Source organism: Salvelinus sp. IW2-2015, linkage group LG35 (genome assembly GCF_002910315.2).
Source record: "Salvelinus sp. IW2-2015 linkage group LG35, ASM291031v2, whole genome shotgun sequence".
NCBI classification, from domain to species: Eukaryota; Metazoa; Chordata; class Actinopteri; order Salmoniformes; family Salmonidae; genus Salvelinus; species Salvelinus sp. IW2-2015.
In genome coordinates this window covers 1592048-1606836 of record NC_036874.1, presented here as the reverse complement: position 1 = coordinate 1606836, position 14789 = coordinate 1592048, and the positions used below count along the sequence as shown (strand labels likewise).

Sequence of the window (14789 nt, the reverse complement as noted above, 5' to 3'; positions counted from 1 at the left end):
AGGAAACACCTCGGTCTGGGGCCTCCCAGCTCCTGCATCGGATCACAGGCCAGCACCTCGGTCTGGGGCTCACACCTCCTGGATCGGATCTACAGGCCACCGCTCGGTCTGGGGCTCACACCTTCCTCATTCGGATTCTACAGGCCAAAACACCTAAGCTCTGGGCTATCCTATCTTTCTTGTTGTTTTTTTTTTACTATTTGCTATTATTTTCGTTCTCTTGGCTGCTTTGAGTGTTCGTTTTATCGTTTCTTCCTGTTGTACTTTTCTCGGTGTCTTTTCCTTCGTTAGTTGTCTTTGCTCTTCGTGGTGCGTCTACGTTTCGTTTATTACGTTATCCGTCGCATGGTGGCCCTAGTATTTCTTTTTTGCCGTTTAGCATCGCAGGCCGGCGCTCGCGTCTCTTTTTCTATTCTTTCTGTTTTTACTTTTACTTTGCTTTGTCCTTGTTTGTCTTGTCTTGATTGTTTATTACGATTGACAATCTTTTCTTAGATTATTCGTTATCTGTTGTTTTTTTTTTTTTTTTTGTGTTTTCTTCTGTTTCTATTTTTCTTTTTTTCTTTCTATTTTTTGTTATTCTATTTGTCGTTTTTTTTTTTTTTTTTTTCTTTTATTTTTCTTTATATTTTGTATTATGGTTTCGTTCTTACTTTTCCGTTCCTTTTTATATCTTTACGTCGTTTTTCTTTTTTTCTTGCTCTCCTTTTTCTTTTCTCTTTCAACTATTTTTCGCTTTATTCGTTTTTTTAATTCTTTTGTGTTTTTGTTTTTGTTTTCCGACGAACCTCCTGCATCGGATCTACAGGACAACACCTCAGTCCGGGCCCCACCTCCTGCATCGGATCTACAGGCCAACACCTCGGTCTGGGCTCACACCTCCCTGCATCGGATCTACAGGCCAACACCTAGCTCTGGGGCTCACACCTCCTGCATCGGATCTACAGGACAACACCTCAGTCTGGGCTTATACCCTCTGCATCGAATCTACAGGCAAACACCTCGGTCTGGGGCTCACACCTCCTGCATCGGATCTACAGGCAAACACCTCGGTCTGGGGCTCATACCTCCTGCATCGGATCTACAGGCAAACACCTCGGTCTGGGGCTCACACCTCCTGCATCGGATCTACGGACAACACCTAGGTCTGGGGCTCACACCTCCTGCATCGGATCTACAGGCCAACACCTAGCTCTGGGGCTCACACCTCCTGCATCGGATCTACAGGACAACACCTCGGTCTGGGGCTCACACCTCCTGCATCGGATCTACAGGCCAACACCTAGCTCTGGGGCTCACATCTAAGTCCGTGGGGAGTCGCTGGGATATCTCAAAAGCTCAAGAACTTTGACACAGAAAATTTAAAAAACTATCGGCCTATATCGAATCTCCTATTCCTCTCAACATTTTTAGAAAAAGCTGTTGCACTGAGACTGCACTTGTGAAGGTGGTAAATTACATTTTAATGGCGTCAGACCGAGGCCCTGCATCTGTCCTCGTGCTCCTAGACCTTAGTGCTGCTTTTGATACCATCGATCACCACAATTTATGGTAGAGATTGGAAACCCAAATTGGTCTACACGGACAAGTTCTGGCCTGGTTTAGATCTTATCTTTCGGAAAGATATCAGTTTGTGTCTTTAGATGGTTTGTCCTCTGACAAATCAACTAAATTTTGGTGTTCCTCAAGGTTCCGTTTTAGGACCACTTGTTTTCACTATATATTTTACCTCTTGGGGATGTCATTCTGAAACATAACGTTAACTTTCAATGCTATGCGAACGACACACAGCTGTACATTTCGATGAAACATGGTGAAGCTCCAAAATTGCCCTCCCTGGAAGCCTATGTTTCAGACACAAGGAAGTGGATGGCAGCAAATGTTCTACTTTTAAACTCAGACAAAACAGAGATGCTTGTTCTAGGTCTCAAGAAAAAAAGAGATCTTCTGTTGAATCTGACAATTAATCTTGATGGTGGTACAGTCGTCTCAAATAAAACTGTGAAGGACCTCGGCGTTACTCTGGACCCTGATCTCTCTTTTGACGAACATATCAAGACTGTTTCAAGGACAGCTTCTTTCCATCTATGTAACATTGCAAAAATCAGACACTTTCTGTCCAAAAATGATGCAGAAAAATGTATCCATGCTTTTGTCACTTCTAGGTGAGACTACTACAATGCTCTACTTTCCGGCTGCCCGGATAAAACACTGAATAAACTTCAGTTAGTGCTAAACACGGCTGCTAGAATCTTGACTAGAACCTCTCTATACTGGCTTCCTGTTAAGGCTAGGGCTGATTTCAAGGTTTTAATGCTGACCTACAAAATGTTACATGGGCATTCTCCTACCTATCTTCCTGATTTGGTCTTGCCGTACATATTTTGTATTTTGTAGTCACRTTGCACAAGTTGGAACTGGTGTTTTTCTGGATCAAACGCGCCAAATAAATTGACATTTTGGATATATATATCGATGGAATTAATCGAACAAAAGGACCATTTGTGATGTTTATGGGACATATTGGAGTGCCAACAACAGAAGCTCGTCAAAGGTAAGGCATGAATTATATTTTTATTTCTGCGTTTTGTGTCGTGCCTGCAGGTTTGAAATATGCGTATCTCTCTTTGTTTACAATGGTGCTATCCTCAGATAATAGCATCGTATGCTTTCGCCGAAAAGCCTATTTGAATTCTGACATGTTGGCTGGATTCACAACCAGTGTAGCTTTAATTTGGTATCTTTCATGTGTGATTTAATGAAAGTTTGATTTTATAGTAATTTTCATAGTAATTAATTTTAATTTGGCGCTCTGCATTTTCACTGGCTTTTGGCCAAGTGAGACAGTAGTGTCCCACATATCCCAGAGAGGTTAACACTATTTTGGTTACTACATGATTCCATATGTGTTATTTCATAGTTTGATGTCTTCACTATTGTTCTACAATGTAGACAATAGTAAAAAGTAATGAAAAACCCTTAAATTAGTTGGTGTGTCCAAACCTTTGACTGGTACTGTATTTAGAAAAACATATGGCTGTTTTTGTCTTGGATTTAATGGTTAACCTGTCTAGCCCCGGCCCCCACATTCCACTGAAAAGGCAGCGTGCGAAATTCAAAAATGTTTTAGAAATAACCCTAACAAGTCCAATACAGCAAATGAAAGATAAACATCTTGTGAATCCAGCCAACATGTCCGATTTTTAAATGTTTTACAGCGAAAACACCACGTATATTTATGTTAGCTCACCACCAAATACAAAAAAGCATAGACATTTCTTTCACAACACAGGTAGCTTTCACAAAACCCCCAAATAGAGATAGAATGAATCACTAACCTTTGAAATTCTTCATCCGATGAGTCATATAACATCATGTTACACAATACATTTATGTTTTGTTCGATAATGTGCATACATATATATAAAAAAAATCTCAGTTAACATTGGCGCGTTACGTGCAGTAATGTTTTGATTCCAAAACATCTGGTGATTTTGCAGAAATACTCAAAATAAACATTGATAAAAGATGCAAGTGTTATTCACATAATTAAAGATAAACYTATCCTCTATGCAACCGCTGTGTCAGATTTCAAAATAATCTTTACGGAAAAAGATTAATCTGAGAACGGCGTTTAGAGCACAATCCAGCCAAAGAAATAGTCGCCATTTTGGCGTCAACAAAAGCTAAAAAAAACACTATAAATATGCACTTACCTTCGAATAACTTCATCAGAAGGCACTCCCAGGATTCCCAGATCGACAATAAATGACTGAAAAGTTCCATAAAGCCCATCATTTAGCCACTTGTTGTTAGCATGTTCAGCCCAGGAATCCATTTTCATGACGCACGAACAATCCCTCCAGACAAAAACTCAAAAAGTTCCGTTACAGGTCGTAGATACAGGTCAAATTATGTTTGCAATCCATATTTAGTATGCGTTTTACATTAATCATCAATAAGGATCCAACTGGAGAATTTCATTGTCTGAAGAAAGAGCATTGGAACGAGAGCACTCTCTCTCCCTCGCGCGCAAAACCAGACTGAGATTTCTGACGACCACTCACTAAAACAGCTCCTATGAGCCCCTCCTTTATAGTAGAATCATAAGACTAAAATCTAAAGATGGTGACATCTAGTGGAAGCCCTAGGCAGTGTTTGTTCAGTCATATCTAGAAGGGGTGTCATTTGACACTGTTTTGAAAATCGAGTTCTCATTTCCTGTTTTGACCTCTTCTCAGGTTTTTGTCTGCCAAATGAGTTTTAGAAACTTCAGAGTGTTTTCTATACAATAGTAATAATAATATGCATGTATTACCTTCTGGGGCAGAGTAGAAGGAAATTTCGTTTGGGCACGCAATTTGTTCAAAGTGGAAACACCGCCCCCTATCCCRATGAAGCTGGTTTATAATGGAGAAGGCGACACATTTGAGTAGCGATGCTTTTAAGTTGATTATGTTGTGCAATGGAAGTTTTTTTCTGTTGGTTGTGACAATATATATTTGTTGTCGTAAGGGGTGAAGGTGTTACAGGTTTTGGTTTTTCTATTAAATATTTTAGGTTGGACTTTAGCACGTATAGCTTGTTCTTACGTAGGGGAGCACCGATTCCTGGACTAAAAAGCTGTAATCGTAGACTAAATAGCATTTTTTATGGATTCTCTATTGAAAGTTCTTCTTAATCCAATACTTAATCTGTGTCYAGGAAATCGACCCTATATGTGTTGACTAGTGGATTATCTGTGACCATGAGGTGATAAAGAAACTAATAAGATTACAACCGTCCAGTCTGGAACAGCAGAAGTGGAACAGGACAAGTACAGATCAACAGCACAATCCCTACAGAACAGTAAACACACACACGGGGACACAGTACATCAAAAACACACTACTCAATACCAAGGACAACAACCTGCTAGCTTCTACTGGTGAGTAGAACACTGAATACACATACTGTCCCATGATGTCCTTGGGGCAGTATGTGTACATGTGAATATGACAGGGAGAGGTTGGTTGTTGTCAAAATCAAATCTAATGTTATTTGTCACATACGTGTTAAGCGGATGTTATTGCGGGTGTAGCRAAATGCTTGTGTTTCTAATTCTAACAGTGCAGTAGTACAGTATCTAACAGTAATATTTAACAATTTCACAACAATACACAGAAATTGAAAAAATATATACATTTTCTGCGAGCAATGTCAGAGCGGCAGAACGAGGCAGTATGTGTACATGCRAATATGAGAGGGATTGTTGATTGTTGTCTTGGAGGTACATTACACATTACTGTCATCTAACACAACAAGATGAATACCAGTGAGATGTTGTGGTGCTGGAAAAAAAACTACCTGATACAGTAGCTGACTATTCTACTGGAATGGACCTGAGGTAACTACAGTAGTGACCGACCAGCTCGATTCGGTCCTATGTTGCAATATTTGAAATGGTGTTTTTTCCATTGGATAAAAGTAGAGACTTGGAGCTAGAAAATGGTAATCATACACTGCAGTTGAGGAACAATGGGAAAGTCATTCTGCTTTGAAAGTTAATAAAACTGCMAACMCTCTTGAGAAAATGGCCCTTGAATGTTTTGGCAGACCTACTGGAGAGCTTTTYYTTGTCTACACCCATTCAGAATCCTTCACAGTCTCTTCAAATCAAATCAAATTWAATTTTTCACATGCACCTTTCACATACAACTGGTRTAGACCTTACATTGAAATGCTTACTTACAAGCCCTTAACAACAATGCAGGTTTAAGAAAAATAAGGGTTAAGAAAGTTATATACTAAAATAAATAAATAAAATAAAAATACTATGTGCATGTAGCTCGAGGTAAAGTGAATATGCATGGATAATAAGGAAGAGTAGCAGCAGCGTAAAMAAGGGGGTGGGGTGKGACAATGCAAATAGTCCGGGTAGCCATTTGATTAGCTGTTCAGGAGTCTAATGGCTTTGGGGTAGAAGTTGTTAAGAAGTCTTTTGGATCTAGACTTGGTACTGCTTGCCGTGTGGTAGCAGAGAGAACAGTCTATGACCAGGGTGGCTGGAGTCTTTGGCCATTTTTAGGTCCTTYCTCTGACACCTGGTATAGATGTCCTGGATGTCAGGAAGCTTAGCCCCAATGATGTACTGGGCCGTATGCTACTCTGTAGCGCCTTGCGGTCGGATGCCGAGCAGTTGCCGTACAAAGCGGTGATGCGGCCAGACAACCAGCTCTCAGACACATGTATACACACACAATATCATACGCACTGTACACACACGTACACATGGATTTTGCGTTGTAGATATGTGGTAGTGGAGTAGGGCCTGAGGGCACACACTTAGTGTGTTGTGAATTCTGCAATGAATGTATTGTAATGTTTTTAATTGTATAACTGCCTTCCTTTTGCCGGACCCCAGAAGAGTAGCTGCTGCTTTGGCAGGAACTGATGGGGATCCATAATAAACCCCAAGAAGAGTAGCTGCGACCTTGGCATCAGCTAATGGGGATCCATAATAAACCCTCAGGAAGAGTAGCTGCTGACTTGGCAGGAACTAATGGGGATCCATAATAAACCCCAGGAAGAGTAGCTGCTGCCTTGACAGGAACTAATGGGCGTCCATAATAAATACAAACACATATGGTCCAGCTGTAGAACTTTTTGAGGATCAGAGGTCCCATGCCAAAGCTTTTCATCCTCCTGAAGGAGAAGAGGCGTTGTCRTGCCCTCTTTATGACTGTGTTGCTGTGTTTGGACCATGATAGGTCCTTAGCGATGTGGACACCGAGGAACTTGAAGCTCTCCACCCGCTCCACTATCCGCTCCACTACAGCCCCTTCGATGTAAATGGGGTTGTGTTCGACCCTCCATTTCCTGTAGTCCACGATAAGCTCCTTTCTGTTATGACGCTGAGAGAGAGGTTGCTGGTCTGGCACCACACTGCCAGGTCTTTGCCCTCCTCCCTWTAGTCTCATTGTTGTCTGTGATCAAGCCAACCACCGTTGTGTCTTCGGCAAACTTTATTATGGTGTTGGAGTCGTGGGTGAACAGGGAATGAAGGAGGGGAAAAAGCACGCACATCTGAGGGGCCCCCGTGTTGAGGGTCAGAGTGGCGGATGTGTTGTTGCCTATCCTACCCTTACCACCGCTTTCCATCAGGAAGTCCAGGATCCAGTTGCAGAGGGATGTGTTCAGTCCAAGGGACCTTAGCTTAGTGACGAGCTTGGAGGGCACTATGGTGTTGAAAGCTGAGCTGTAGTCTATGAACAGCATTCTCACGTAGGTGTTCCTTTTGTCCTGGTGAGAAAGGGCAGTGTGGAGTGCAATAGAGATTGTGTCATCTGTGGATCTGTTGGGGCGGTATGCAAATTGGAGTGGGTCTAGGGTTTCTGGGATGATGGTGTTGATGTGAGGCATGACCAGCTTTTCAAAGCTCTTCAAGGCTACAGATGTAAGTGCTCTGGGTCGGTAGTCATTTAGACAGGTTACCTTGGCATTCTTGGACATAGGACCTATGGTGGTCTGCTTAAAACATGGGTATTACAGACTAGGTCAGAGAGAGGTGGAAAATGTTAGTGAAGACACTTGCCAGCTGGTCAGCCCATGCTCAGAGTAAATCCGTCTGGCCCTGCGGCCTAGTGAATGTTGACCTGTATAAAGTTCTTACTCACATCGGCAACAGAGCGCGTGATCACACAGCCGCCGAGAACAGCTGTTGCTCTCATACATATTTCATTGTTGCTTGCCTCGAAGCTAGCATAGAAGGCATTTAGCTTGTCTTGTCGGCTCGCGTCACTAGACAGCTCGTGGCTGGGCTTCCCTTTATAATCCGTGATAGTTTGCAAGCCCTGCCACATCCAACGAGCATCAGAGCCGGTGTAGTAGGATTTGATCTCAGTTCTGTATTGATGCTTTGCCTGTTTGAAAGTTTGTCGGAGGGTGTAGCGGGATTTCTTATAAGCATACAGATTAGTGTCCCACTCCTTGAAAGCGGCAGCTTTAGCTCAGTGYGGATGTTGCCTGTAATCCATGGCTTCTGGTTGGGATATGTACTTCCTGACACTGTGGGAACGATGTCGTCAATGCACTTATTAATGAAGACAGTGACTGATGAGGTAAATTCCTCAATGCCATCGGATGAATCCCAGAACATATTSCAGTCTGTGCTAGTGAAACAGTCCTGTAGCTTAGTGTCCGCTTCATCGGACCACTTCCGTATTGAGCGCGTCACTGGTACTTCCTGTTTGAGTTTTTGCTTGTAAGCAGGAATCAGGAGGGTAGAGTTGTGGTCAGATTTTCCAAATGGAGGGTGAGCTACAGTAGTTGAGTTTTGTTCACATGGATATAATGATTGTGTAACGAGTTGGAGACAGAAGTGGATAGGTAGCTCCAGATAACTCGAGGAACAGTAAACAGAATTATGATGTCAGTCAGAGAGAGACCTAGTGTTTCCATGAGGTTGGGTTAAGTTTAGGGGACCCCTAAACCTCTAATCTTACCTGTCGCCAAACCCTAAAGCTGTTTCACTCCTTTGTCGTCCTTTGTTAGTATTCTACTGTTCTACTGAATAACCTTAACTAAACTAACCATCTTAACTCAACCAATAAGATAAAATAAATTCCACTAAACTGCTGTTGTTCTCGTCACACTGTACTAATCCAGTCCTGTTGCATAGTGTGGCTCTACCAAGTTTACCAGCTCAACCTCAAATCTAAATCCTGTTAACTCACAGGATTAGATTAGGGGCTCTATTCAATCTGGATCGCTGAAGCGATGCAGATTGCGCAATAGGTATGTAAAGGTAATTTCCGATTGAGCCGACATACCGTGAATCCAGTCTCAGCTAACRTGGGAACAATGCTTTTAAATGTCAATCACGCTGTAATGCTGAACTTCCTCGATCCGGATTGAATCGAGCCCTTAACCTCTTGGAGTCGATTTCTGCGGCCCTGTTGAAATGTAATTAGCATAATAATAAGTCCCCATAAAAATCTGGCAGTTTAATTACACCATTGCGGTCTGACTGGAGTGAAGTGCAGAGAGAGTGCACAATAGAATCTGTTTTACAACTACAGTTTGGTGTGACAACCCAATACATTTTCCTGAGTTTCCTCAATGACCAGAAATTCCTCTTCAATGACCATTGATTAATTCCTCTTCAATGACATGATAATTCCCATTCATGACCATGACTAATTCCCCTTTAATGACCATTGATAATTCCCATTCCAATGACCAATGATATTCCATTCCATTGACTATGATAATTCCATTCAATGACCATGATAATTTCCTCCTTCAATGGACCATGTTAATTCTCCTTCAATGACCACAATGACCCATGATAATTCCCTGCATGACCATGAATAATTCCCCTTCAATGGCCATGATAATCCCCCTTCAATGACCATGGATAATCCCCCCTTCACATGACCATGATATTCCCCCTTCCAAATGGGGACATGATTTAATTCCTCTTCATGACCATGATTAAATTCCTCCTTCAATTGACACAATGGACCATGATATTCACTTCAATGACCACTGTGATATCCCCTTCAATGACCATGATGGATTCCCCCTTCAATGGCCATGTAATTCCCCCTTCAATGGCCATGATATTCCCTTCAATGACCATGATATCCCCACTTCAAGGACCATGATAATTCCTTCAATTACCATGATAATCCCCTTAATGACCATATAATTCCCCTTCATGACCATGATAATGTCCCCTTCAATGACATGATAATTCCCCTTCAATTGACAATATATTCCCCTTCAATTGACCATATAATTCCCCCTTCAATGACCACATTATACTCCCACCTTCCAATGACCATGATATTCCCCTTCAATGACCATCGATAATTCCCCTTTCAATGACCATGATAATTCCCCCTTTCAATGACCCATTTGATAATTCCCCCTTCACAGGACCTATAGATAATTCCCCCTTCACAGACCATGATAAGTCCCTCAGACCATGATAATTTCCCCTTCAATTGACCATGATAATTCCAACTCCTGAAACATTGACATGTCCTGAAATGGCACCCTATGACTTAATAATAATAGCTGTACTTATTTCTGACCAGGCCCTATTTTGGGACATGCCCACAGGGTTTGCATCTCACTCAGATGCTGGTCAGCCCCCTGAGAGAGAGAGACAGGCATTGCGTTCATCACAGACAGAGAATCTGTTTCCTCTTCCTCCATCCCATCTGTCCATTCATCCGTCCTCAGTGTCACTGCCTGTGACATCAGAGTTATGGGAAAAACACGCCCCCCACATACCTCTCCGACAATGGGGAATTTATCAGCCATAATCATATCGGGCTACAGCGGGAAAATCAAAACACACACACACATGTACCAAACACACACGTTACTTACACACACCACAACATACTGTACAAACACAAAACACACATGTTAACTGTACACACACACATACTGTACAAAAACACACACACATGTACTGTACACACACACATACTGTACAGAACACACACACATGTTACTGTACACACACACATCACTGTAACAAACACACACACACGTACTGTACACACATATACTGTACCAAAACACACACACAATGTATGTACACAACACATACTGTACAAAAGCACACACACGCCAACACATGCAAACACATGACACGCATCCACACAATAACTGAACCGGACACACACACACCATATCCGTCGTTAGTGAGAGGGGAGACGTGTTGTCTCGTTGTAGACGGACGGTTGGAAGGGAAAACATAAATTACAGACAGATCCCTCCCTGTGGCACTGCTTCCCTAACCACAACAACGACTGTGTCCCAAATGGCATCCTATTTCGTTATTTAGTTGCACTACTATTTGACCGCTTATCTTTTACACCCCAGTGACTCTCTCTCATACTTCCTCACAAACACAAAACAGTAATATATAAGTAACCCTACAGCAAAGAAATATTACATTGTATTACAGAAAGAGGCTGCAACTTGACTCTTTATCATTGCATTCTTTTTTGATGTGGGAGAGGCTTGATTAACAGCTTGGGATTTCAGTAGAGAAGAGTCTGTTACACCACAAACTGGACAAATTACCTATTCAAGAAAGTGAATCTCTGGCTGCTGCAACACAGCCACTGTGGCGGATTTTATACGGCTTGATAACCAAACTGCAAAATGTAACAGCAGTAGAATCATATTTTCCAAGTCAATATTTAGTTGAGAACCCCCAAGTCGACTAATTCCATGAAAAACATACAGCAGTTGGATTTTTTCATATAACTCGTAAATGCACATATCCCTACTTTCAAACTGTATAAACTCTGGAAAAAAAATAAATGTCCTTTTTCAGGACCTTGTTTTTAACACTGTTTTCCATGCCTTGTTCAATGAACCTAAACAATTAATGAACATGCACCTGTGGACACGGTCGTTAAGACACTAACTCTTAAGACGGATAAGGCAATTAAGGTCACAAAATGAAAACTTAGGACCACTAAAGAGGCCTTTTCTACTGACTCTGAAAAACATCCAAAGGAAAGGTGCCCAGGGTCCTGCTCATCTAGGTGAACGTGCCGTAGGCATGCCTGCAAGGAGGCATGAGGACTGCAGATGTGGCAGGGCAATAAATTGCATGTCCGTACTGGGAGATGCTTAAGACAGCGCTACAGGGAGACAGGACGGACAGCAGGATCGTCCTGCAGTGGACCAGACCACGTGTAACAACACCTTGCACAAGAGATCGGCACTCCGAATTCACACCTGTAGGAAACCTCACCAAGACATCATGCAACGACGTCGCCTAGGTACAAATCACCGCTTCGCTGGACCAGACAGGACTGGCTAAGTGCTCTTTCACTGACGAAAGTCGCGTTTGTCTCCACCAGGAGGTGATGGTCGGGATTGCGTTATCGTCGAAGGAATGAGCGTCTACACCGAGGCCTGCCACTCTGGAGCGGAGCGGTTTGGAGGTGGAAGGGGGTTTCCGTTCATGGTCTGGGCGGTTGTGTCACAGCATCTTTGGACTGAGCTTTGTTGTCATTGCAGGTCATCTTCAATGCAGATGCGTTACAGGAAGACATCCTCCTCCCTCATGTTGTACCCTTCCTGCAGGCTCAGTCCTGACATGACCCTCCAGCATTGACAATACCACCAGGCCATTTACTTTGTCGTTTCTGTGCGTGTGATATTTCCTGCAAGCAGGAATGTCAGTGTTCTGCCAATGGCCAGCGAAGTGGCCGGAATCTCAATCCCATTGAGCACGTTGGGACCTGTTGTCAGAGGGTGAGGGCTAGTGCCCATTCCCCAGAAATATCCAGGGAACTTGCAGTGCCATTGGTGGAGAGTGGGGTAACATCTCACAGCAAGAACTGGCAAATCCTGGATCCAGGTCACATGAGGCAGGAGATGCACTGCAGTACTTAATGCAGCTGGTGGCCACACCAGACTGTTCACTTTTGATTTTGCCCCCCCCTGTTGTTCAGGGACATATTATCCATTTCTGTTAGTCACATGTCCACTGAACTTGCTTCAGTTCTATGTCTCAGTTGTGAATCTTTGTATGTTCATGAACAAATATTACACATGTTAAGTTTAGTGAAATAAACGCAGGTGACCAGTCATTTTTGCATACATTTTACTTTTCCAGTTTATGAAATCGACTGCACTAGGTCTGGAATCATCAACATTACAAAAGTGCCATGGGTTTCTGCACCTGTGGTCCAGAGATTCACGAAATGGTCAAAAGCATGTGACACCTGCTCAATCGAACATCTCATGCCAAAATATGGCTTTAATTAATATGGAGGTTGGTCCACCCTTTGCTTGCTGTAACGCCTCACTCTTCCTGGGAAAGTTCTTAATTGGAGTAGGTCCACCCTTTGCTGCCTTACGGCCTCCACTTTCTCTGGAAGTCATTAATATGGGTAGGTCCACCCTTTGCTGGCTGTAACGGCCTCCACTCTTTCTGGAAGGCTTTCCCTAGATGTTGGAACATTTTGCTGCGGGGACTGCTTCCATTCAGCCACAAGAGCATTTAGTGAGGTCGGCATGATGTTGGGCGATTAGGCCTGGCTCGCAGTGTGTGTTCAATTGGTAGTTCCCAAAGGTATTCTGATGGGGTTTGAGGTCAGGCTCTGTCTGCAGGCCAGTCAAGTCTTCCACACCGATCTTGACAAACCTTTCTGTATGGACCTCGCTTTTGTGCAAGGGGGCATTTTCCTGCTGAAACAGGAAAGGGCCTGTCCCAAACTGTTGCCGAAAGTGAAGCACAGAATTGTCTAAGATGTCATTGCACAATGTAAGCGTTAAGATTTCCCTTCACGGAACTAAGGTGCCTAGTCCTGAAACACATCGAAAAACAGCCCCAATACCTTATTCCTCCTCCACCAAACTTAATTGGCATATGCATTCAGACAGGTTAGAGTTCTCCTGGCATGGCGCCAACCCAGATTTGTCAGACTGCCAGATTGGGGAAGTGTGATTTCGCACTCCAGAAACTAATTTCTACTGCTTCATACTTGCTTCCAGAGTCCAATGGCGGCCCGAGCTTTACACCACTCCAGCTAACGCTTGGCCTTGCGCATGGTGATCTTAGACTTGTGGAGCGGCGTCGGCCATGGAACCCATATGAAGCTCCGACGAAACACTTCGCGGCTTGAGCCGGGTTTCGCTCCTAGAACATGTCTCCACTTCACAATAAAGCACTTACAGTTTACCAGGACGCTCTAGCAGGCAGAAATTTGACAAACATGACTTCTTTGGAAAGGTGACATCCTATTGACGTGCACGTGAAAGTCCTGAGCCCTTACAGTGACGCCTTCACTGCCAATGTTTGGCTATGAGATTGCTGGCTGTGTGCTCAATTTTATCACCTGGTCAGCATTGGATGTGGGCTGATGAAATAGCCGAGTCCACTAATTTGAATGGATGTTCACATTACTCTTTGGCCATTAGTGTATGTGCTTTCACAATGAGAGTATACGTGTGTTGCAAGGCAACCCTTATTCCCTACATTAGTGCACTACTTTTGACCAGAGCCCTATTGCCCTGGTTGAAAGTAGTGCACTATAAAGGAATACGGTGTCATTTTCTCAGGTTTTTGCCTGCCATATGTAGTTCTGTTATATCTCACAGACTATTTCAAAAACCTTTAGAACCTTCAGGGGTTTTCTATCCAATTACTAATTATTGCATCTATTCTAGCTTTAGAACTGGTAGCAAGGCAGTTTACTCTGGGGGACCTTTTTATTCCAAGCTACTCAATACTGCCCCCAGTCCCAAGAAGGTAAAAGTTGTAGTGTATCCGGTATTAATTGTAGTTATCGGTATTGGGGGTTTTTGGCAGGAAATATTGGATTTCGGTATAGGCCCAAACATGTACATATCGGTGCATCATGGTGCTAGACTAGGATATTTTTTCTAAGAGTAGTTAGTAGGGGTGTCCAAACGCATTCCATGGGAGGGCGAGGATCTGTGGTTTTTGGTTTCTCCTTTTAACTTTGTGATCCAATAAGACAATAAGGGAAACCAGGTGAGGGGAGTCCTTACTAAATCACTGACCTAATTAATCAATATCACAGACAAGGGAGACGTGAAAGCCCACAAGCTCCCCTCTGCCCCTCCGTGGAATGAGTTTGACCCCCACCGTTCCTAGAGGGACTAAAAGATTGTCCCACAGTTATGACATAAGGTCAAATGTGCAGTGTCTCAGTTTAAATGTATTGTGTGTGTGTGTGTGTGTGTTGTGTGTGTGTGTGTGTGTGTGTGTGTGTGTGTGTGTGTGAAGTAGCATGTTCAGT

General features: G+C 43.1%; 1 long non-coding RNA gene across 1 annotated transcript in view; it reads left to right on the top strand.

Moving 5' to 3' along the window:
* Positions 1-4640: 4640 nt before the first annotated feature.
* LOC111959108 (uncharacterized) overlaps positions 4641-14789 on the top strand; it is an 11148-nt gene continuing 999 nt past the window's right edge. The window contains exon 1 of the long non-coding RNA XR_002876618.2: positions 4641-4927. This is a non-coding gene — a long non-coding RNA (uncharacterized lncRNA). The remainder of the gene's footprint in view (positions 4928-14789) is intronic.